Source organism: Bicyclus anynana, chromosome 2, assembly GCF_947172395.1.
Source record: "Bicyclus anynana chromosome 2, ilBicAnyn1.1, whole genome shotgun sequence".
NCBI classification, from domain to species: Eukaryota; Metazoa; Arthropoda; class Insecta; order Lepidoptera; family Nymphalidae; genus Bicyclus; species Bicyclus anynana.
In genome coordinates, this window is record NC_069084.1 from 8,142,385 (window position 1) to 8,169,492 (window position 27,108).

General features: G+C 34.4%; 1 protein-coding gene across 4 annotated transcripts in view; it reads right to left on the minus strand.

Annotated features, from left to right (window-relative positions):
* LOC112052559 (uncharacterized) overlaps nt 1-27,108 on the minus strand; it is a 134,972-nt gene that overhangs the window by 51,458 nt on the left and 56,406 nt on the right. For 3 of the 4 annotated variants that reach the window (XM_052888447.1, XM_052888451.1, XM_024091685.2), the window contains one exon: nt 10,253-10,293. The exons of the other annotated variant lie outside the window; for it this stretch is intronic. The gene's annotated coding sequence lies outside the window, so the exon portion shown is untranslated. The remainder of the gene's footprint in view (nt 1-10,252; nt 10,294-27,108) is intronic. 4 annotated transcript variants of the gene reach the window in all.

Here is a 27,108-nt window from a genome sequence, read left to right on the forward strand (position 1 = left end):
ACATTTTTGCGGTGATTTTGTAGGCACGTAACACATCTATCCTGTAAAATAATTATTCCATCCATGATCAATGAATTAGAATGATCACCTCATAGCATTATCACTGTTCTCTAAACCAGGGTACGCTACTATCATTTCTAAGGCGTGGTAGTGAATGCCAAATAAGTGAAAGTGTATTGGGCAATATTCCAAAAGTCGTTAAGATAGCGTCCAGCGATTATTAAGATATACATTAATATGTATTATTGACTTTTTTATGTAATCTGTTTTTTTTTATTATATCACTCTAGCTTTCCCTATTTTTTAATAGTATTCCGTAATAAATGTTAATTAATTAGGTTGTCAAGCCTGACATTGGTTAGTGGCCTCCAATCACTAGATCCTGGAACAGACTATAATATTTTCTTTCGAGTAATTTTCAGTGAAAATCATCAGCTTCAAGTTAAGGTGTTGGTCCAGGCTATTATAAATAATATCTAATAGTGATCTTTACGTAATCATCTCTAGGCTCACCAACCCACAATGGAGCATCGTGGTGAATCTAGGCCCATATCGCCTCTCCTAGAAGGAGGGAGAAGAAGAATGATATCGATGAATTATGCTAGCCACTCACCAGCAAATAATCCGCGTGCTTGCAGCGCTAACGGACATTCGATTAAACTGATCGTATGTTGGTCGCTATGTTGGATTTTGAGTGGCTCGCATTACGTTACACAAAATTATCCTTTTTAATCCCCGACACAAAGAGGGATTTTATAAGTTTGACATGTCTGTCTGTGACGCCATAGCTCCCGAACGGATGAAGCGATTTCAATTTAGTTTTGTTTGTATTAAAGGTGACTTAAGGGTGAGTGTTTTTAGATAAAACGAATTCAATTTAGTTTTGTTTGTATTAAAGGTGACTTACGGACGAGTGTTCTTAGATATATTTGATGAAAATTGGTTGAGCCGTTTAAAAGTTGTGGTGGTTGAAAGTGGGGTAGAATAACCGAATGTCTGCAAATATACTCGAGTGGGGTCTCAAATGATAGCGCACTGAAAGAGAATATTGATGACTTGATCGAGAGTGTACTTAATAATTTCATGACTTGTGGAAAATTTTCAACTTTATATAACAAAGAACACAATATTATTAAAGCACATCTTCAGAACATTGAGTAGCCTCTATTTATTCAAAAAATAATATAATTGATGATGCTCGTTATACTCGTATGCTTAATTAGTTCCTATTAATTAAAATAGATTATTATTAATATATTTATAGAAACCAGTTTTATCTGAGCCACTGAGTGAAAATTAATTTAATTATTAAATATGAAATACAATTTTGGTGTTATCTCATTTAGTGAGCTACAGCTCTGCCAAGTTGATCTATTTGGTATAGTTTATTAATACCATTTAAACAGTAATCTATACTTATATTACTGTCTGTCTGTCTGCCTGTTATCTTTTTACGGCTAAACAACTGTACAGATCAAGATGAATTTTGATATAATGGTAAATGGACCTTGGAGTAAAACATAGGGTGACCCTAAAATAAAAACAAAATGGGGTGAAATAGGAGTTGAAAGTTTGTACGGAAAGTCCTTCATTTTTAAAGTTACAGTTTTAACAATATATAAGTTTATTTATAAATAAAATACGAAATATGATTCAGGAATTTTTTAAATTCAACTCCGAAGGTAGTGAAATAAGGGGTAGAAGTTTACATTGATTTCCATGCGGACGAAGTCGGGCGCGTCGTCTAGTATTGATATATAAGTAATAATGTGAATATTTAATTAAATTATAGAAAATTAAAGTCCATAAGATTCTGCTATCATACGTCATCTACAGATCAAATGAAAATGATGCTGTAAAGGATTCAAAAGTAATTTGAAATTGACTGTCACAATATAAAAAAGCAAATAATATTCCAAGAGCTTCTTAGAAATATTGTATAGGTACATATGACATACATTACGTATAAACGTACTCTATAGTGGTGCGCTATGTCGATAAATTCTTATCGATATGCTAATGTTCCCATAAATTATTTACGACTTTCATCCTAGCAAAGGGTTCTGTAAATTAACATGCCATGTTTGGATTTTATAGCGAAGATGTTATTGCTATTTCGTAAAGCAATAGCTATATATCAGGAAAGGGACTTTAATGAACCTATTCCAATAATTGTATCGTGTATTTGAAGTCTTTTTACTTGTAAATCGTTTTATTTAATCGAGATAGTATTGATACTGTTTATAGACTTACCTACTACACTTTATAGATCGTAGATGTTTTGCTTCTTTTATTTGAAATTTCAAAACTGGTCAGTCAAACATGATTATTTACTCCATAATTTTTAATAAACTTTATAAATGGCTCGCTGAATGTCTACATTTCGAGGACAATATCAGTTGGACGCTTGTTGTTTGCACACAGTTATGCAGTTTAAACAATAGCAAAACAATGGTTACATTGAATATCGATATATCACTACTGGGACATCTCTTGGGAACACTAAGCGATATGTCACTGCGCCTACGCGGATTCCTATCGCTCGTCACAGCCTAGATAACCTTGATGACCTGAATACAGTCGACATTACACTGGGGGCCTAAGTGTTGATAATTGTTTTGAGGTATTCACTATACATCGTATCCGAGGATCTTCCCATACATAGATTCTGTGGCTTTATTTATGTCTGCGGTGAACCTTTACGTACGGTATAAATTATTTCGATATACTACGAGTTTACGAAATGTCATCCTTCAATTATATTTTTACATTTTTTTTTCAGGACATCATGTTATCATGCCTATAAGAATACGTGATGTCGTTGATTCTATGACTGACTTTTCTGTCTAGTTTTTTAGGTGTACCTAACGGAGTGTGACTATGAGGCTGTCAATATTATTATTATAGTATCTATTAACTATATTATTTGTCTAATTTCTGATAGTTTAGTAGTAGAATGGTTATTACGAGTATTTACAGTGGCCAACAAATTGATTTTAATACTTTTTTTACGAAAATCTAACAATTTCGTGTGAAGATATAGAAATTCAAGTAAACTTCGTTAAACCCTGACCCTAAAGATGCATCATCACTGAAGTATCATTAGGAGACATTGACTCAACACTATTATTGTACATACATTTATCATTAAGTCTAAGATGCCCTCATAATAGATTCGAGATGATAAGTAGTATACAAACTTTGACCTCTACGTTTCTGTATGTGTTGTGTATATATGCCATATATGTGCGTATTAATATCTTCCCAAGTGGTGATGACATTTTGTAATTCACAAAACAGGTCAAATGACCTCAGGCATTTGAATGTTTAGTGTGACTTGAGTGGAGCTTCTCCATGAATTTTTATTATCCTGGAAAATTCCGTATACATTATTTTATTATATTAAAAAAAAAACGTTTACTTTAGGGTTTTCCTGTTTATGTTAATTTATTTATATTTTTGTAAGACATTGCTTATGGAATTATAAACATTTTTTCGAGATTTTTATCTGAGAACAGTAGGACCATAAATTTACTAGATTTACTCTTAGCTTTAAAGTAATTATAAATTCATATTCCTACAAAATTAATGTTACTAATTTATCACGGTTTTATAATATTATGATTATGTAATACATTGCAGCAAATGTTATTTTTTAAAATAAATGTATATATTTAATTGATTAGCTGTTATGAACGCTATGATGCATAATGTATATATTTTAATTACAGTGTATGATATTCACTATTTATTAAATTTTACTAAAACCATTGAATAATATTATGTAATTTTGAATTTGTTACATAAGATATCGATAAGGAGAATAAATTGATTATCTTTTCTTTCCCTTAGGACTACAAGGGACTTGCACTTGCACTACTATTACATAATTATACATACCTACTTGCACTAATCCTACTTCCTACTAATATTATAAACGCGAAAGTTTATATGGATGTTCGTTTGGATGTTTGTTACTCTTTACCGCCGCTACTACTGAAGCTGAAATTTGGAATGGAAATAGAATTTACTCTGGATTACTTTTTATCCTGAAAATATCCATAGTTTCCCGAGATTTGCGAAAACTGATTTTGATGATATGAATGTTTGTTACTCTTTCACGCCTCAACTACTGAACCGAATTAGCTGAAATTTGGTATTAAGATATATTATAGCATGGATTAACACATAGGCTACTTTTTATACTGAAAAAATCCATGGTTCCCGAGGGATTAGTGAAAAACTAAATTCCACGCGGACGAAGTCACGGGCGTCCGCTAGTAAATTCTAAAGTGTTCAAGTTTACAGAAAGGAATCGATGGTTTTGGCATAAGGGTTACAGTTTTTTTTTCAAAATTAATTGGTCACCCTACAAAACCGTGGCATGTGCGCATACTCTATCGGAACGGTACTTTGCTTATGTATTGAATATAATATGCTATATGACTTATGACTACTGAACACGTAGAGTGCTGCGTGATCGTACAGTTACGTTTTATTGGTGGTTAGGCTTTGTATAGCAGCGTATGTGCCACCCATGCATACAATTATAAACAGGAAGCTCGCTCACGACTTTTTGGTTTATAAAATAGCCTGCAAGAGCTAAACATACCTCTTTTTATAAAACCAGTAATTTTTCTTTTTTAATATTTGCCATATTTTTTAAATATGACCAATACTCCCGTTCCCTTCAAACTAGTTGGAAAAGACTGTGTTAGGAGTGGGTGCGACAATAGACCAGCAGGCGGGGATCGAACCACCACCCCACGGTGAGTATTGACCACTTTATCACTAAACTATTAAGGCTAAGGTACCAAAGGTATTGTCATGATTCATAGGTTCAGGTTTCAGGGACATTCAAAGTAAAAACGTGAATTTTTAAATTTTTTACGGTATATCATGAGGAATCGTATCGCCAGTCGCCTGACATTTAACTTCATAGTAACTCTTCGCTACAGATCCTTAAAGATTGACTTTTAACGATGTCTTTCAAAGAGGTGTCGCGAAGATGTTGGTGAGAAAAATATTAGGAAAAATACGAAGCATAGTTTAACGTTTGAAGGTCTGGACCCTTGAAACCTGCTACCTCTCAAAGCCACAGTCTAAACCATATTCTGACAAACTTTCAGCGCCTTAATAAAATGAGGTATGTCTGGCATGGATATTTAGGCGGGCAAATGTGACTAATTGTCTTAATTTCATTTAGTCACTTATTAAACAACGAAAGTTATTTAAACAAATAATACCTAAATATTGTCGACAATGTCGAGTTGTGTGTTCAGGAAGTGTAAAAACATAAATATATAATGTAGGTAAACACAAAATTGTACATGTGTGAGTTCACTAGTTGAGTTTGGCTGGTGGGAGGCTTCGGCCGCGGTTAGTTACCACCCTACCGACAAAGACGTACCGCAAAGCGTTTTAGCGTTCCGGTACGATGTCGTGTAGAAACCAAAAGGGGTGTGGATTTTCATCCTTCTCCTAACAAATTAGCCCGGTTCCATCTTAGACTGCATCATCACTTACCATCAGGTGAGATTGTAGTCATTTGTAAATAATAATAAAAAAAGTTGAGTTCTGATCACTTTTTGCAAAATCAAAATCAAAAATCATTTATTTTAAGTAGGCTCAGTTTACAAGCACTTTTAACACGTCAGTTGACTATTTGTAAAGATTCTACCACCGGTTCGGAAGGCAGGTTCTGCTGAGAAGATACCGGCAAGAAATTCAACAGTTGCTCTTTTGAAAAAGTCATACAGTATTATAATTTACAATTGATAACAATTACTGTTTACATTTCTTATAGTTTTACTTCCTGTGTGAAGGTGGAAGCTGATCCAACGGCCTCCAAGCATCTTTTGCGGTGATTTTGTAGGCACGCAACATATCTATAATATAAAATATCGTTGGTAAGTCTCACTTCCTTCTTCTATAAGGAGAGAGACTTGGTGTAAACCGTTAAAAATAAGCAGACGGTGAAAATAAATTTTGCAAAGGGACCTTACACGATATTTATTTACAAGCTTAAATATATTTCTTCATTAAGTAAATGGTGATGTATATTCTATAGAGAAGACGCCCCGAGGCGTTCGAAGTTTTTTCCGTAGCTAAGTTGATTTAAATAATAGCCGTCGTTATTAAGGAATGTCGTGAAACTTGTGTCATGCCTGTTTTAAGTGTCTTTAATGTATCAGCTGGTCATATATTTTTCTTGTATATTTATAGAAAATAATTCTTTATATGACGTATTTTTTATCCGAAGAACGGAAGAAAGGGTCGTGTTTTTCGTGTGACCACTAAAAGAATTACCTATGTTAGACGTTGCCAACCCGCATTGGGCCAGCGTGGTGGAGGAGACTCGAGCTCAGCAGTGAGCCGAATATACTTATATATCAACTCTGATAATGATGATGATGATGATAATGATGATGATGGTGATGTAAAACGTGATAACTAATAGTTGCGGTTAGTTTTGGATTTAATGTTCAATTCTTGTACGCAATGCACACCATTGACGATCAATTATTCTTACGTTTCTACAGCACCCTCGACTATAACTGATCGTGTATTGGTCTCTGCGTGCATGACGGCTCGACTTATGAAACGTCTTCTCTGCCGTTTGCGCTGCAGAAACGTGAGAATAATTGACTTTATATACACAATTAGTGCAACATTTTAGTTGATAATATTAGCTTTGAATCAACTATTCCAAAATTGTTATAGCTACGTAATACAGTAAGTGCAGTGTCCTCAATAAACAAGGAGATTAAAAATTAAGATAAAAATTAAACTCATGTTTGTAAAATTTATTTGCAATAGCAAAAAACACTTAAACAATTAATTATCTAAATAAATTATTCCACAAATGTGTATTGGACATAAACGCCTATTAGCGGCCGTAAAAAAGAGCATAGTAAAAAACCCTTTTCCAAAAAAAAAAAGTACATAACAGCGCAGTTCAAATTAAAAGGATTAAATGTACTGATAAAATGCAAATGCACTGCCTTTACGATCCCCAATGCCTATAAAATCGGTCTAAGAATTCCTGCGCCAGTAAAGATAATAGATATAGCTATTGAGAAAAACAAAAAAAACGTGAATTGGCAACTTTGTGTTTAGGGATCCCTGTTAGAAACTGCCGTGCAATTTAGTTTGCATGAGATGTTGAATATATTGCATAGATTTCATAAACCAACTTGTAAGTATGAAATCCTACTATCCTATCCTACTTCCTACTTCCTACTAATATTATAAAAGCGAAAGTTTGTATGGATGTTTGGATGTTTGGATGTTTGTTACTCTTTAACGCCCTACTACTGAATCGATTTGGCTGAAATTTTGAATGGAAATAGTTTTTACTCTGGATTAACACATAGGCTACTTTTTATCCCGGAAAAAACCATGGTTCTAGCGGAATTTGGGAAAAACTGAATCCCACGCGGACGAAGCCGCGAGCGTCCGCTAGTTAGTTATGAAATAATTAATAGTAGGTATTAGAGTACACAACAATTTTTAATTACCTATATTTTTTGCGTGTTTAATTTATTACGAGTATGTTAAATTTTATTTTAATATTTTTTGTTATTTTTGTTGTATTTTCTAATGTTCACTGCCTCTTTGGTTCAGTGGCGGCCTATGCGGCTTTGGGTTCAAGTCCTGGGTCGGGTTATGAAGAACTGAGCACTTCTTTCTTCTAAGAAACTTTCAGTAAAAATTCTCAGTCTGGAGGTGGGAAGCTACTGGCCTAGAGCACGTTAAACCGTCTATCCCAGTCATCACCATTAACATCTGACAGTGAATTCACTAAAAGAATTTAACATTATCACTCTAACGCCGCTAGTTTGCATTTTTTTTAATCTTATATAATATGACCAATATTCCCATTCCCCTCCCACTAGTCAGGAAAGACTGTGCTAGAAGTGGGTACGTCAATAGACCCACGGGGCGGGGATCGAACCACCACCCCTCGGTGACGAGTCTGATCGCTCCTACCGTTGAGCTATTGAGGCATTGTAGCGGCGTAGTGGGTCTAAGCTCCATAGCCCCTCTCCTATAAAAAAGGAGGCCTGGCTTTGTAATAGGCCTAAAAAATAAGGTGATAATGGTTTCTAGGGACTTAATGTATTTGTGTAGAAAATTAACTCACTTTTTTAGTTGCAATTGCATAATATTTGGATGAGTCCAGCTGGCCTATTCACTATTTTGGCCTTTATTATCAACCTGTTAAAATAAACAACAAATCAAATGACAAAATGTCATTTACCTACTGTAATGGATGACATTTTTACATAGAATCTCAATTTCGCATATGTCAACTAGCATACGTCAACTATAGTGAATAAGCCCACAGTTTCTGATGACATATCCTCAATATAATCGCATTTGAATCGTCTTATGTTTCGTAGCGAGAGAACATCTCACTGAATAAAACGCATACCTCAACGGAAAAGGGCCCCGTACGCGTTTAAAAAGTGCTAAGCTATTTATTGTATTCCTAATAAGCTCAGCAACAAGCCACGACAAGTCCTGCCTAGATACGATCTAGGATCTTTGTAATGGTCAGGTTTGTCCACTTGTGCGGTGAAAAAAATGTCAAGCAATCGCACTAGCTACTCGGTTAGGGAGATTTCAGACTAGCGTATGTTTTGCGCGTATACGGTCGTTAGAGCCGTGATTCGTATCCGGTCCGGGACATGTACCTCCAATTTTTCAGTTGTGTGCATTTTAAGAAATTAAATATCACGTGTCTCAAACGGTGAAGGAAAAACATCGTGAGAAAACCTGCAGATCGGCATTGGGCCAGCGTGGTGGACTATTGGCCAACCGCCTCTCATTGTGAGAGGAGACTCGAGCTCAGCAGTAAGCCGAATATGGGTCGATAATGATGATACGGTCGTTTCAGAATACGCGCTTACACGCGCGCTACATTACGCGTTTAAAAAACTGGACTCGTGTAAACGGGCATATTTCGGCGTTTCCGCTCGAACCGGTGGTGTCGTGTCAGTATCAACATAACATATAAGATCTTAGAAGGCTATACTACTATCGTTAACAACTGAGTCTTAGGGCCATAAATCATTTCTCTATATCTATCTCGCTTGCACTTATGGGTCTTATGGAGCCGTCTAGTGAAGGGTGTAACAATGAAAGACATATTATCGATAAGTAAAGTTTATTATCGTATCTTGTTCACAAAATTAAAAAAATTAACAATATTTGATTTAATATAATACATATTTCATATTATATAATTATTAACTAAATAAAATTAATCTTCATCTGAGTCTTCATCATCAGAATCTTCGTCTTCTGCCAAATTTATTATAAGCGGCGCGTGATCTCTAATTAGAGCTTTTTGTAAATCTTTGTTTTGAAGTTCTTCGGCATGCCTAACACATTTGGCCCAGTCTTCTCGTGATCAGAATCGTCCAAATCATTATTGACTCATCATTAGCACGTGCGCAGGTAGCCGTTTATCGATAATTAGGGTGCGCAGGTAGGCGCGCTGCACATTCCTATCTTTTTTGACTTTTATGACCGGACGACTCAGATGATAACGCGCATACTATAGACGCGCGTCAACGCTCGTACGAGTTTAGTGTGTGCCAAAAGGCGCGCCTATACGCGCCTACATGCGCTACCAAAAACGAGCTCATACGCGCGTATCAAACGCTAGTCTGAAACCGCTCCTTATCCTTAGGTGCTAGACATCGTTTAACGTCAGTTAACCGGATTTAGTAGTCTGTTCTTGCGGTATTAGAAAAGTTTAGACGACTCTTTGTCACAGTTGGTATTATTGTGCTTTTTTCAAAAATCAATCGCTAACTTCATTTATTTCAATTAGGTTTAGTTTACAAGCACTTTCAAAACGCCAGGTAAACATATTATTAGATAATGGTGATAATAATTGGTCGAAAATTTAAAATAAAAGCTACGAGGGTTCCAAAGCGCCTTGGTAAGAGAAGAGTGCACGGCCAGGATTTATTTTTTGTTTATCACCATTTTACAAATTTACTTAGAACTAAGTAAGTACACAATCGTAGTGCAATTCAATACCAAGCTATCGTCTAAATAATCCTTAATTATATTTTTTCTATAAGCTTGCGTTTAATAAAAACTTTGAAATTATTAGAGACATGCTCGTGGTTACATGTGGCAGTTTTTTTATAATAACAAACAACAAAAAGTACAAACAAGTGACAAACACTGCGACAGACTAATTTAAATAGTAAATGTATCAGGTATAACTTACCGTTTTAATCAAGTTAGCTTGAGAAGATTAAAGACCAATATCTGAAAAAGATAAAAAAATAAATAAGAACTCAATTATTATTAAATAATTGTTTTAATCTAAATGTATATAAAGGTGACTGACTGACATAGTGATCTATCAACGCACAGACCAAATCTCTAAACGGATCGGGCTGAAATTAGGCATGCAGGTAGATGTTATGACGTTGGCATCTGCTAAGAAAGGATTTTGATCAATTCTATCCCCAAAGGGATAAAATAGGGAATGAAAGTTTTATATTTAACTTTGTCAATTTTGCGGCGATTTTGGAATGTAAATAGATTTTACTCTGGATTAACACAAAGCTACTTTAAATCCCGTAAAATTCCATGGTTCTCGCGGGATTTGTGAAAAACTAAATTCTACGCCGACGATGTCGCAGGCGTCTGTTAGTTTAATTATAAATCGCATTTCTTTGTTCCTGTTTTCCATATTCCCCTTTGATGTAACAGCGGATATCAATTTTATTTTCTTACAGAATCGCAGAACAGTATGTAATTTCACTCCTACTTCCATACGTTTAATTTTGAGCTTTTGTAAAATGACGTCACGCGTGGATAACCACCCCTGTGCTAAAACTGCGACATTGAAAAATGAGCTCTACGTTAAAAAGATAAAACTGAGTTTTGTATAACGTAGTGACAAACACGCTGACGCCTTTAGTTATTTGAAAAGAAGTTTTAACTGGAACGAAATAAGGCTTAATATTATTTGTACCATAAAAGGTTCTCGTATAATAATTTGTAAGTATACCATGGGTGATATTTTGCTGTAATATGCGTGCGAAAGGCATAACGATAGGTTTACTTTATTATATTGCAACTGTGATTTAATACATTACTATTAGAGTAACCAGTTCTTGCTTATCTTACTATAGCTTCCTATATTTACCTGGTGGTGATGATATAACTCAACTACTTACACAGTGGTGATTTTGTTTGTAAACTCGTGTTACCATCACTGTTCGACTGTTTATTGCGTTTGCACAAACGTTGAACATTGACAAACATGGTAACAGTTTAAAGACCAGGCGCTGGGAGGTACTGAGTGTACATAATTCGAGGACTGCATTCTGTTTACAGTTTTAAACATGTAGTGTTTTTCAGATAACATGGGTGCGGTGTAAGTCGCCTGTATGACGTTCATAATATGTACTTTTATCTCAAATCGCGGCAAAATTTCAAGAGTGAAATGAACTGTCACCCGCACCATCCTAGGAGTACATGAAACGAACTGTATTTCGATTATGAGTCTTAATGTTGCCCGAAGATTTCCTTTTTTTGAGTTCGCATCGTAATCTGTAAAACACGTACCTAGGTGCGAATCAACTTGATTCCTCGTTACTAATTCAATAAAAAAAAGGAAATCTGACTTACTTACTTACTTTATAGTAATATAGAGGAATATCATACCAGGATTACGGAAATTACTTTTTCCTAAAAATTCTTCCCCACTTGTGCAAGTGGGTGATTACACGTGGTTTCAATTCAAAAGTTTCAACATAGACTACTTCTTCGCTTGTCATCAGGCATCATAGCCAGCATACGTATAACCTATAGGCAGGCAAGAATTTCAACTAGGTATGCACTTAACATTCAAATTATATACAAAATAGAAAAATCCTTTCTCAATATAGGTTCGTAATGAGCCTATAGGCAGTGCACGCCACTGCCTATAGGCTGGCTAAAGCCAGCACATGTGGAGCTACGTAAAACTGCCAACATCAAGACCAAGAGCGGAAAAGGCCCAGGAACGAATAAAAGTTTCTATATCCTATATTCAACAAATTTTTATCTCCAAAAATAAGTATTTTATGCATTTTTCTGTCTTGAGCAAGTTTAAAATTATTCCTCAATCAAAAAGCTGCCCTTTAAAAATAAAACGATGAAAGTACCTCGTATCATAATTATACTTCACCAACTTTATATTTTGACATCTAATAATATAGCGTTAAAATTTCATCTTAGTATAACATGAGTTACCTAGAATTACAATCAAGGAGGGAAGCCTTACAAAGTTGCCGTAAAAAAATAAAAGATTACCAGGATGTCGAGACCGCTTAGCTGACGCCGGTCTTGTGAAAGATTACAACGTACAATATGCTATAAAAACGCCTTGACTTTTAGACGACGCGTTTAATTCTCTCTGACGTAGTTATAATAAATTTCACGTTCAGTAATAATTTCCCGGTTGAATCATTGAAAAACATTACCGATATTATTCTTGTAATTTAACAACTTTATCACAAAATTATTTTTATCCGACAAACATTTATTATACTCGTATTACTTCAGAATTGATTAATGTTTTATGAAAAAAAAAAAAATACAATAATTTTGTAAAGGCGCTGTATTTTCTTTCAATAATAGATAGGTATAATAAAGAAATGCTTCTACATTCTTAAATCAAAAATAAATCGTGCTTATAAAAACAACCCTTCTAAGTAATGAATACGTCAAATTTAAAAAAAAATAATTAAAAATCCGACTTGATAAGATAACTTTCTTAACACTTAAATGTTTCGAACAAACAGACGGTTTTGTTTGAATTTACATGTAAATATTATGTTACAATTATGCACAAACTTGGCACAGTGTACGTCGTGCGTGTAACGAAGGCGTGGATCCCATAATAATGAAGTATAGGAATTTTTAATAGAAATTCTAAATTGAAGCGATTCTTGCAATTAAGATGCAGTATTATTTTGTTGCTAGATTAAAACCAGCCACATTATGTTGCTTTCTTGAATATAAATACAATTGTATGAAACTCTGAAACCACTTACATCGATATCCACCCAATATTAAAAAAAAAACGCGAAAGTTTGGAAAGATGGGATTATCACTAACACTCAAAAATTATAAACGGTTTTAGCGGAAACTACAGTATAATAATTTATAAATTAGCGTAATACTATTTTTATACAATTTTGTACATCCTACTTCCTACTAATATTATAAACGCGAAAGTTTGTATGGATGTTTGGATGTTTGTTACTCTTTACCGCCGCTACTACTGAAGCGATTTGGCTGAAATTTGGAATGGAAATAGATTTTACTCTGGATTAACAAATAGGCTACTTTTTATCCCGAAAAAATCCATGGTTTAATGAGATTTGAGAAAACTGATGATTTTGATGATATGAATGTTTGTTACTCTTTCACGCCTCGACTACTGAACCGAATTAGCTGAAATTTGGTATTGAGATATATTATAGCAAGGATTAACACATAGGCTTTTATCCCGGAAAAAGCTATGGTTCCCGAGGGTTTTGTGAAAAACTATATTCCACGCGGACGAAGTCGCGGGAGTCCGCTAGTTGTACATAATTAAAGAACATGGAACATTATTAAATAGATTATATTTTTATTGCAATTAAAATCTATTTATTCTTGGTTCATGTATTTTAAAAGCACTTTTTTAATTCTCATGCAAGCTTAGGTTTTCTGTAAGCAAAACATATTGCATGTTAAGGAAAAATATAGATAGTAAAGAAGGTATCTCATTCTTTTTAAACGGAAATTTTCTCAGAGCTTTCGTGATGTGGTGAGGAAGTTAACCGACAGAATGTTAACCAATTTTTCTATAGACAATGGCTCGAGTTCATTGATCTTTGTACTTAGCATCTTAACACTTTGAAAGGGCACTTTCAACATATTAGGAGATGTTTACACTGTGGCACGATTTAATTTAATTTTATTTCAAAGTAGTCATATTTTTATTTTAAGTTTCAAAGTTATCAGTATATCAATATACTGATAAGATTCTTTCCAAGTTACTTTATTTAAATTGTCAAATCTATACTTAATATCAAAAAGCTGAAGAGTTTGTTTGTTCGTTTGATTGAACGCACTAGTCTCAGGAACAACTGGTTCGATTTGAAAAATTCTTTCAGTGTTAGATAGCCCATTTATCGAAGAAGGCTGTATATCATATAGCCTTAAAAAGCGGGATAAAACCGCGCGGCGTCAGCTAGTTAATTATACAAATCGCTTTTGTGTTGCAGTATTTTATAAATATTATGTAGTTGTTGTCTGCAATTATTAGACCAAAAAATTAAAAATTTTGAAAAGCCCCCAAAAGTCATTGAATATTTTTTTTATATGTTATAATTAATTACACTTTCAATCAACTGATCAAGTCATTAATATTCTCTTTTAGTGCGCTTTCATTTGAGACCACGTTCGAATATATATGAAGACATTTAGTTGTTTTTCCACACTTTCAACTCCCAGAACTTATAAACGGCTTAACCGTTTTTCATCAAACATGTCTAAGAACACTCGTGCATAAGTCACCTTTCATACAGAAAAAACTAAATTGAAATCGCTTCATCTGTTAGGGAACTATGGTGCCATAGACAGATAGACAGACACGTCATACTTATACGAGTAACATCCCTTTTTTTGCGTCTGGGGTTAAAAAATCTATAATTTTATTCATATTAATAATTACATTGAATGCAACAATTAAATAACTTAACTAAATAAATACAATTTTAAATACTACCATTAATTAGTGAAATGGTTATACTGTCAAATGACAACTTCATGTATTTGAACCATTATTGAGTTTTATAAGTTGTTGTAAGAAATCGGCGATATTAAGAAAATAAAACTAGCAAAGAAAAAGAGTTCTTCCTCCAACAAGTTCATTGCCCCCATAGGCACCACCATAACCGTCGCACATCCTATGACATCATGGGAACTATAGCTTTCAGTATCGAGAAATGTACTATCTCCCCATTAATATGCATGGTGTGCTTTATAAACAATACTTATGGTATTTAATATGCACGGACGCGCCGCGATGCGGCCGCCATATTGATTTTATGGTGCCATGGTAATAATTATACTTCTTAGCGTTTACACTGCGATTTTATAATACAGTAATAGTCCGTGACTTTATCTGTATATAATTTCTTCTGGAAAAACCCATGCCATCCCATGTAAATACTTGCTTAACTTTTTAATACTATTTTCTACACACACACACACACACACACAAACACACTCCCACACGTAGACATACCTGTCCTCTACCTGTGAGTGAGACCTTCTGTCACAGGCACCATCATGCCCTAAAGAAGGTTTCAACAATGAAATTTTTTAAAATTGTATGTTTAACCAATAAAGATTTTGTATTTGTATTTTGTATTCCAATTTAATCAATGTTTAGTTATGCTACTAAACAGAATTATGGCGGAATTCTCACATGGATTTTCATTGTACAATGGACATTGGTTATCCTTGTGAAAATTCCGCCACAATTCTGATCAGAACCATGAAAGCACAATGGAAATGTCGTCTGTCTCGGATTCATAGGGCGTAGGTTTGAATCCGGCATACACCTCAAAATTTTCAGTTATGTGCATTTACAGAAATTAAATATCACGTGTCTCAAACAGTAACGGAAAAACATCGTGAAGAAACCTGCATACCAGAGAATTGTCTTAATTATCTACGTGTGTGAAGTTGGCCAAACCGCATTGGGCCAGCGTGATGGACTATTAGCCTAACCCCTGACACTGAGAGGAGACCCATGCTCAAAAGTGAGCCGATTATGGGTTGATAATGATGTTGATGAATTCGGTTCAGTAATTTAAAGATGAACGATCGATGAAAATTCATTTGATCTTAAATTAACTTTTACTAATGCATGTTTTGTAAGGCTCAAATAAACGTACAAGCTACAAGTTTATTGTATATATATTTGTATGTAGATATTTGTATATATATATAAATTGTAGCGACTGAGCAAGCTGTTTATAAATCAAAATTTGCATGACAGAGTATATTGCAGTTTTCAATAGTTTTCGTTTGAATTTATACCAAGTTCATAGTTTGTTACCGGTGTTACAGACATTTGTGAGACTTTTACTAACTGTTCGGATGCCTTTATTGAGGGTTCGATCTTTGCTGAGGTTTGTTTTATAAATATATTATAATGTCAATGTCTAATCCTGGCATGGCTTGTAATTAATCTAAAATGTTCAACATATTATTTAACTGATATGGGAAAATTGTTGTAGTCGAGTAAAGCAAGGATAGATTAATTGCTTTTTCGAATTACTTTTATTTAATTGATTGTCTAATTATATTATGTGACAACATGACTATGAAACTAAATAGTTTTTGTGTATATGCCGTATTTTTCCGGACTAGGTGACGCTGTCTTACATTTAATCAGTTTGATAATAAAGCTACATTATTAGCGAGTAATCTGATAATATATTGGATAGAAGCAGGCGTTACTTTGCGGAAGTTCATCATGATTATATAATGATTTATTTATTTTGCTATCATCCGCGAAAATTCGGCGAACCCATGCGACAACGTCACCCAGGTCCGACAAAATACTCTCTACGTACGTTTCACCCCGAAACCGGAGCATCCTCAGGAGATGTTGACTCTACAACGTGCAATTGCAAAGTGAAAACGGGGTGAAACGTACGTAGAGAGTATTTTGTCGGACCTGGGTGACGTTGTCGCATGGGTTCGCTGATAATATAGTTTTGAAAATCGGCTTAAACGTAAAGGTAAACAAATAAGTATTCAACTTTCGCATTTATAATATACGAGTAAGTATGGAAGTTTGGTAGGTCTATCAAATTAGAAAGTTTGATTTTTGTCAACAGACGGCCACTGCATTTTGTGAAGGTATTTCTGCAATGTTTAACAATGGAAGTCATGAAAAACAATGAGCGGAAAAGTGGGCAAAGAAAGTTGGAAAAAGTTATGTTTTGTGTAAGAGACCAGTTACTCAAACTGTTCTGTTACACAATATAGTAGTAGCTACTGAAAGTGAAAATAATTCATTTTCTTATTGTTATTATAATGCTGGGGTTTTCGAACTTTAAACATAAAGGAACCCTGCACCTAATTTTTTACTTTATGAAACCTTTTATGGAAACTTTCATTAGGAAAGATTAGGGAATAATCCACGATAAAAGGACGTATCCAAGCGATAACGTCACCCAGATCTGATAGAGAATCCTCTATCGGAGTAGACCGGAGTAGACCTCATATTAACTCTACTATAGAACAAAAGAGAAGTTCGATTTCTTTTTATATTCATGCTTGTACTTATTCGTACCTATTTGTCTTAGTCATAGTAAAACATAATACCTAATACTACTATACTTTACGAAGACGAACGAACAAACATCTGGAAGAACCGAAGCATCACAAACAGAACTAAAACACGCCTGGTGCAGGCACTTATTTTTCCGATTTTCCTTTATGGTGTAGAGACGTGGACTATTCACGCCAGAGAAAGACAAAGAATTGATGCGTTCGAGATGTGGTGCTGGAGGCGAATGTTACGTATACCGTGGACTGCCAAACGTACAAATGTATCAATTCTTTCACAGCTTCAAATTAAAACACGTCTCTCAACCATCTGTCTACAGCGCATCCTCAGTTATTTTGGGCATATCACACGCCGTGGTAACGATAACTTGGAGAATATTATTGTGGTGGGAAATGTGGAAGGCAAACGGCCACGAGGTAGATCTCCAACCCGATGGTCGGATCTTCTTAAGGAAACAGGAGCCCGCACCTTTTACAGTGCCGTCCAAATGGCCAGCGACCGTACTCGATGGAGGAACATTGTATACCAAAAGATGACTCGCCATGGTGGTCACGATCCTCAGTCATGAGGAAACGACTGGAGAGAGAGACTATACTTTAAAAATAGTAAGATTATAGTAAAGTTAGTTTTATTGCGTGTTATTAGTAGATTGATTGAAGAAATGAGAGCCCATACTTTCTTCACCACTAAGGTCAACGAATTCACGCAGAAAAGCGAATAACACATATAAATGACTCCAATTTACCACGCTAATACGTGGCAATAATTCATAACTACCCACAGTAAAGGGATAATTCTAAAAATAAAGCGCCTACTTAATCATCATCAAGAAAGCATCAACGTAAAAAGGGCATGCAAAGAAATGGAAATAAAAAGTGACAGTTGACTAAGTCGTTCTTTCGTAACGTATAACTGGATGAGTTAAGCCTACATTGTATGCATTGTAGAAATTCTTCCATCAATACGTGTTTAAGTTTGAAGACATCGTTGTTCTGAGACAAATAAACGTTATTACAAGTTTTTAATTAACTTGCTATTTTAATATGTATAGCTGAAATCTTGAAAGCTAAATTTTATGTTTTTATAATTCTATCGCGTCAATATAGAATTTGTCTCATGTTTCTCTGTCTAAAACATACGATAAAGAGAGAGATAGAGATTGTTTTAAATATCATTGATGAGTTATAAAAATATGTCACTTATTTGGAAGTAAATTTATTACATCTATTTATATAATTTTTGGTGACAATGGAATAATTTTGAATATACTTTTATGCAGCTAATCCTGATGACAGATAAAAATATTATTAAACAACATATTTGAAGATTAACTAGCAGGGCAATATTGGATCTTACTTACAACCATCTGCATCATCTTAACCACCAGCTTAAGTTGATCTGGTTGCTGTCATAAAAGGTTAGAAATCACAATTACAGTGCTGCAATAATATGAAGGAAGTATGTACACATACATGTGTATGTGCTGTCTGTCACAAAGAGTCCTTTTTAAATCAACACCACCACTAGGTACTCGAATTCCAACGAAGTTAACAATAAAAAAAAATATTAATAAAGATTGCCGTTAACTGACAGGAAACGGTAACTTTAGACAGGCGGTGGTAACTGGATACAAGATTGAATCGTATAATACCATCGAAATCTCTGACAATTTTTTTCCAAACAAGCCCGGCCGATTATCATCCGATGTCACAAAATAATAATAACCGGAATTGAAGCATTAACGCGTTGCTCGAGCCGCGGTGGGAACGTAATTGACACTTTTTATAACAGCTATAAATAATCCATTCACCTATCCGGTTACTACAAGCGGTGTGTTGCTTAACCAAAACAATCATTTTGATATATAAACTATCGCAAGTAGATCAACATCAACATCCAATAGAGAGGCCATCGCAATACCGCAGTAAAAATAAATTTTACTTTAAACCACAGTAAAAATATATTTTACTGTGGCGATACATACATTTTATAATGATTGAAAGTTTGTCAGCCTTTTAATTATAAAATTTTTTCCCGTTTTTGCCACAGTTTTCGATGATACTCTGCTCCTAGTAGACTATGATGAATACTTATAGCATATTGTAACGTTTCACGATAAACAACTTAAAGATAATTTTGCAATTTGAAGTAATTCCTGAAATATGTGCAAGTACGTAACAGTAAGAAGATAAATTAAAAAAAAATGTTTTGATTTGTTAATTAAAGACTTCAACGCGAGCGATGCTGTACACAAAGAACTGTAATTTTATAGAAAACTGACATGAAGGACTGAGTTAAATGTGGCGCTGGATATTTCACTTTTCCTTATTCGCAAAAGCAAAAGTATTAACAAAGTAGCTACTTTACGATTCAGATGTCTCATCGTAATTGATCGTAAGCAAATATGAGCTTTATTTCCACGTGATACAGATGAAAATTGCAATAAAATACGTGTGATTGTATTAATGCCCTAACGTGACATTGTGCGTGTGTGACCCCAATGATGTGAGTTACGTTTTCAGTTGCAAAATAATATATTCGATCTTATTTCGTGTGACATAATGCTTAATTTACGTTTACTGAGTTACTTATAATGTTGGTTTGATAAGGTGTGTATTTTTGTATAATTTATATACCTGTGTGATCTTCCAAGATTCCTATTTGACACGTCATAGAAATCACGTTTGTAAGAAAACGTGAGTTGTATAAAAGGTTTGGTTGGATAAGCGTATTTATGTAAGGTATGGAATAATAAGACATAAAAAGGTTTATCAGCTTACGGACTTCTCATGAGATATTGTTCAAGTCTTTTGTTAGGTTTCCGAAGTCATTTGCATTTCTCGGATATTCAAAAGCTTAAAAGCATTTTGGGAATTTTTAATGAAACTAAAAGATATTCCTATACTGTATACAGTTTTGTTATTCGATCTGTCTGTATATCGGTGGCATAAACTATCAAAAACTTGTAATTTTTGCATACCTATGTTTAATAAAATATATCAATCAGCCTAAAGTCTGAAAATAAACAACTGGTCTTTATAAATTTTTCCAAAATAATTTTTTTAAGAAAAATAATAATTGAACGCTTTTTTTTTTGTTTTTTTTTTTATTCTTTACAAGTTAGCCCTTGACTACAATCTCACCTGATGGTAAGTGATGATGTGATCTGAGATGGAAGCGGGCTAACTTGTTACTTGTTAGGAGGAGGATGAAAATCCACACTCCTTTCGATTTCTACACGACATCGTACCGGAACACTAAATCGCTTGGCGGTACGTTTTTGTCGGTAGGGTGGTAACTAGCCACGGCCGAAGCCTCCCACCAGCTAGACCTAGCTTTATTTTCATAAACCTATAAAATGAGGGTTCCAAACGCACCTTAGTCTTATAAGAACCCACAACAAACTGAGCCTTGTAGATACTAGATATACCATAGGTTTAGTCAACCAGCACAAACTTACGTATAAATATAGAGGATTTATATATTTACTCGTAAATTGTACTCGAACGCAGCCGGTTTGGAAAGAAACAAACAGTCGAACACAACCCGTGGGCAAAGACAATGGCGTCCTATTTCCACTTCACAGTAAACTCGTCACACGCGGGGGCGTTAGAAAGCGTTAATATATTGCACAATTTCACTCTCGACTTCCGTATACAACCTTCGACAGGCTCGCACTAAACAAAAAAACGGTACACACAAAAATGCTTCCAAATTCCAATATTTTAAGGGTCAATTTCATCTGTACGATTTCGCTAAGGATCCGTTGTTGTAAACAAACAAATATTTTTATGCAATAAAAACCTCTAACTTTTCAAACATAAAGATAAATTTTGACTGTACGTTTTTAAGGATACGTCTATTTGATTTTGTGTTTATAGTTAATGGAAAGAACTTGACCTGCTTTGTTTTTGAGTTCATAAATCCATGTGTTGTTTTTGGCTTTCTTTTGGAAGAACTGCCTATTATTATATTAGGTAGATTTAAATTCTTAGTAAAAGTCAAGAAGTCTTTTAAAAAGGTATGTTGTTTTGTTGTTGTTACTATAAGGATAAATAACAATTTTTGTCAATCATAGAAAATGTTAGGATTTTAAGCAATATTAAAATTTTATTATCGTTTAGGATTAAAATAAAAGTAAGTAAGTAAAATAAAAAGAAGTACCATTTCCACTTACGTTGCGGAAAAATATATATAATATAAAAAAAATATGTATTCTAAATACATAGATATAGTACAGTGTTATCTCATAGTCTTCATTAGCAAGATTAATTATTTTTCACATACTTGTATAATAATCCACAAGTTAAACCCGAGTGTCTTTTAACGGGACATATAAGTAGGTATCTTACAGCTGGTTGAATATAAAATGGTATATTATCTCTAATCCTATTATGGGACATGACACTGTAATTAGCTTAATGATAATAGTCCACTGTTTAATGAGCTACACTGCTGTGGGCGGCTTAATTTGGGTTTCAAGAACGTGCAGACTAGAGAGTTCCATGAGCGAGTTTAAAGCTTTAATTGATAAGCGGTAAGAGGACGGAAATGGTATAGCTCATAATACGAACTATTGACAACTTCTTTGGTTTACTTGGCCTATTTTAACTCAACCAAGGCCTTCTTCCTTATAACTATTATCATTATCGTCATCATATCAGCCGATGGACGTCCACTGCAGGACATAGGTCTTTTGTAGGAATTCCAAAAATCACGATCCTGAGCCGCCTGCGTTCAGCGAATCCCTGCGACTCGCTTGATGTCGTCAGTCCACCTGGTGGAGTGTCCAACAACTAACATTAACCTTTCTAGTGCGGGATCGATGGTCCAGCACCCTGAGACCCCAACGTCCATCTGCTCTTCGCCACTTCAGCTTCGCGACTCGTTGAGCTATGCTGGTATGGTTCTTCTGCGGATCTCCTCATTTTTAATTCGATCACGCAGAGATACTACGAGCATAGCTCGTTCCTGCTGTGTGACTCTGATCAATCTTATGAGGCCATAGTTAGCGACCAAGTCTCGGAAGTCATCACTGGGCAACGCGCACTGTTCGAAGACATTTGTACTTATAAGTACAAGGGAAGCAATATAGAGCTTAAACTAACCACGCTGCTGCGAATACGTGTTGACGGGCGTAAGGATGGTAATGTATGAATATGTTACTCTCCGACCCAACGTGCTCTCGGAGGCACGGAGGTCTAATAACTTCCCAACTTTATAGGTAAATATCTAAAATCCAAAGCCAAAAACATTAAACATTTACCATTTATTAATCTATAATTTCTATATTTACTTGGAGTATGATAGGGTTAACTACAACTTTAGGGGTGAATATGTATTTTTAAATATATTGGCTGCGATGCGGTTTATTGGGGTGGCATGGGTTGAACAACCCATATCGCCTGTAAGTTGGCACGCAATCATGTTAGACTACATACGGCAGAATCAACACGCTACAGTTTGAACTCGTTGGCAATATGTGACACAGTTATTGTTCTTAAAATAACGTCAGAGTTATGTTCTAGACTCTAGTGCTATCTCTTGGAAATTGGTTATAAGGATTGTTGGAATGTAGCAAAAATACATAAGGTGTCTATTGGCTATACAAACTGTCACTCTCGGACATTCAAGTGTCATATTATCTGTCATTTTGTCGTTGTTCTTTCGTTAAATTAAACATCACGTACCTTTTTTTTTCTTTACAAGTTAGCCCTTGACTACAATCTCACCTGATGGTAAATGATGATGTAATCTAAGATGAAAGCGGGCTAACTTGTTAGGAGGAGGATGAATATCCACAGTCCTTTCGGTTTCTACGCGACATCGTACCGGAACGCTAACTCGCTTGGTGGTACGTCTTTGTCGGCAGGGTGGAAACTAGCCACGGCCGAAGCCTCCCACCAGCCAGACTTGGACCAATTAAGAAAACCTCAATCGGCCCAGCCGGGGATCGAACCCAGGATCTCTGTCATGTAAATCCACCGCGCATACCACCGCGCCACGGAGGTCGTCAAACAGTGAACAAAAAGCAGGAATACCTATATTTTTTTTCAATTTTCTTCGTGTGTAAAGACTGCCAATTCTCATTGGGCTAGTGTGGTAGACTATTAGCTTAACGTTGAACGGAATATGGGTTGTTAATGATGAATGATGATGTTATACCTAGAGACCTTCGATCTGAGATAACTGTGATCAAAAGTACGAATGTAAAAGAGCAAAGTCGCGTGCAATAGTCTTTAGAAAAAAATTGCTTAATTCAATGTCGTAACACTGGGTCAACATGGTCAACCGTCTATTATCACAATACGCTTGTGATGTACGTCTTATTTAATTGAATAGAGGATATTAATTGATGCCTTTTGTGTTTCTAATTCAATATCAGAATTGTACGGTTAGAATGCTTGTGCACGATCTCCGATTCGAAACCGATTTAATTACATACAAATATCGTATGGTGCTTTCCCATCTGAACCTAATGAAGGATAAATAAAAAAATATGCTCATGCTGTGAACATAAAAATATGGTTGTAATAATGTTCTTATGGTTTTCATTGTAAAAACTTTAGAGACTAACAGAACCAAAGTATTAATTCATATAGAAAGGTAAATCACAGATATTTGAGGTTAAAACTTACACGTGGCGACGTTTCGTTTATCAAACAACGATTCTTCTCTTTTCAATCTCCTGTCGAAATTTACTTGTTTGCGTTTACTCATTATATGAAATATTAACTAAAAATAGCTTTAAAGTTAGAAGGTGAAAATGTTTACTAACAGTTCTGTTACTAAAAATTGACATTGACAGTTGACAGGCAAAGATGGCGGACTGACTCATACAAGGCATATTATGGTGGTTGACAGAGCACAAAAATAGGATTTATTTTTCTCTTTGCCTAAAAAATAGTATAGCACACTACATAGTACAAAATTTAGGACGAGACCAAAGAGCACAATAAAAATAAAATAACAAAATGGCGTACATTCGGTAAATTATGTTCTCGGATTAGGGTCGATCGTAATGCACAAACATTTTAGGACTTGTCATGTAATCTTGAGGTAATAGACACTCATTATTAATGACTTATGGAATATGAGGCGGTATTATGTAATTAATTTACAGGAGACCGTTTACATTTTGACAAAGCTATCATTTGTTTGTTATAAGTAATTGCAACATGTAAGTTGGTAGTTACAAATTTATTTATCTCAGATTCTGGAAAAGTTAGGAAAACTAATATTTGGGTAAATGATATTTCAAAGTATTAGCTTACATTAAGCTATTTAAAAACACAATAATGAAAATTTTCTCAAAAGTATTTTTTTTTGAAAAATACTCGCTCAGAAAAGCCAACCTTAGTTTCGTGATGTTAATTTAAATTTTATCACTGTGTAAAACATACGTTACACAAACACAACTGTTAGTGCGTATTGCGTTTTTTAAGAAGTATGGAAGGTTTGAGTAAACAAGCTATATTCTCTGAAAGCTCATGTTAACGCAAGCTTATGAAATACTTCTAATTCTTCTGTAGCATGACATTATCCAGCTATAGGCCCACAACGAGTCTTTTGGTTTCAAGGCCAAAGTGAGTCAGGCTAAAAGATTGTAACAGAATGACTCAGTCGGCACGAGACAATATAAACGGGTCAATTGATCCGTCAACGATAGCATCTAACTGCCAGTGGTCAACAACCCTTTACACTAATACAAGATCGTATCTTTAATGTTCAATTTCGAGTTAAAGGTTAGGACACATTGCTGCATTTCATTGCCTTATTATTTCAATGTGGTCAGTGTGGCTACGGATTGAGGTCCAAGGAGAACTTGGACGGGCTATTAAATATTGCTTTTTATTTGCTTTCCCAGAATCAGAAGTCAGTGGTGTTACAAAGAACACGTTAACGTGGTAGTTCCGGTTCATTATGATCACATCTGATAATCTTTTTTTGTGAAAAGGTTCCTCACTCAAGAGCCTTGAGCACTGGTTGCTCAGATACCCAAATGCAACGGAAAGGGATATTTTTTTATATTTTTTTTTAATAGTGTTATGTACTTATTTCATTTTGTATTTTATAAACAGTGTTATTTTTTTTAATAAATGTGTAAATAAATAAATGTTAAGTTTACAGAGCTGAATATTATTACTAAAGCCCACCAATCTGCAATTCATTAGCGTGGTGTGTACTCGTACAGTACATCTTGCCACGCAGTAAGTATAATGTGTAAGGTATAATTTCTAATAGGTTTGTATATGATCAATATGCGTGTTATTGATCATATACAAAGCTATTAGAGATGAAACAGCACTGATTCATAATTAAATCACTAATGTGCACCACGCTTTAGAAATTCCTATTCACAAAAAACTGATTGCGCAAATAAATCGAACATAGGTAATAGGTATACTATCACACTAAATAAATAATTAATCTAATGGATATTTACTTTACTATTCATAATTTATTCAAAATTAAATATGTTTATTTAGGTACCTACGTATAATATAATAACTTTAAGCTATTTTTAAATAAAGTTCTAAAATACTTTTGCTATAAATATACATTATTATTTTATATATCACGACTCATGAGCGATTATTATTTTATATATCACGTGTCTCAATCGGTGAAGGAAAACATCGTGGCCTTACCCCTCTCATTCTGAGAGGAGACTCGAGCTCAGCAGTGAGCCGAATATGGGTTGATGACGACGATGACGATTTTATATATAAACAATAAACATAGTTATATTCGGCTTGCAAGCTCAATTATTAAAATTTCTGCCTTACTACATTTTGGTTTTGTGAGATTTTAAGCTAGGAAAAGCACCATTTCGTAAACATCATAAGACTTACGCAATCGAGTAGTAAGTAGTAAGCAGTAAGGGGATTACTGTCTCTCGTTGATAGTAACAAATAAGAGTATATATATTTGCTAGAATATTCCTAAGTCGATTTTGATGACTATAACATTTAAAATTTGTATGTAAATCTCAGCCTATGTGACTTGCGTAACTGTTTGTAACAAAGAATTTCTAAATTTTCGGTTGAAATTTGCAATCGATTACCGTGACCTCTTTAAGTTTTTCTAATATAATTTTCTGAATACAAATTAATTTAAATATATGCATCTGTATCACTTGTAAATACGGATGTCTAAACTAAAATGTCCATAAAATATTAAATAATTATTTATGTTTTGATAATTATTGTCAAATGTCAATATATTCAAGGATAAAAAAATATTATGAGAATTTATAAAATAACCTAGAGGTCACAATCGATAGTCATATACCGTTAGATATATTTTATTTATGATAAACAATTTTTATATCAAATAGACATTATTACACTGATAGATAAATATTAATAAACAACAGAATTCTTATACCTTTAATATGGAAACTTTTATAGAAAAACATAAATCTAATACCTATATAAAATTCTCATGTCACAATGTTCGTTCTCATCTACTCCGAAACGACTTGACCGATTCTTATTGAACGTTTTCATAAAAAAGTAATTTTTCTGTTGACAGTTTTACAGAGCTAACATATTATATTCATGATATAGTTATATTTTCTGTTCATAACTACCCAACAAACAACTACTAAACTGATTGGGGCATGTTTAATAACAAGTTTTTCTCCCGAATCTGTAATCATGATACGCTTTGAGAAGTGGCAGAAGATTTATCACTTGATCTCCGCCTGATAGTAATGAAAC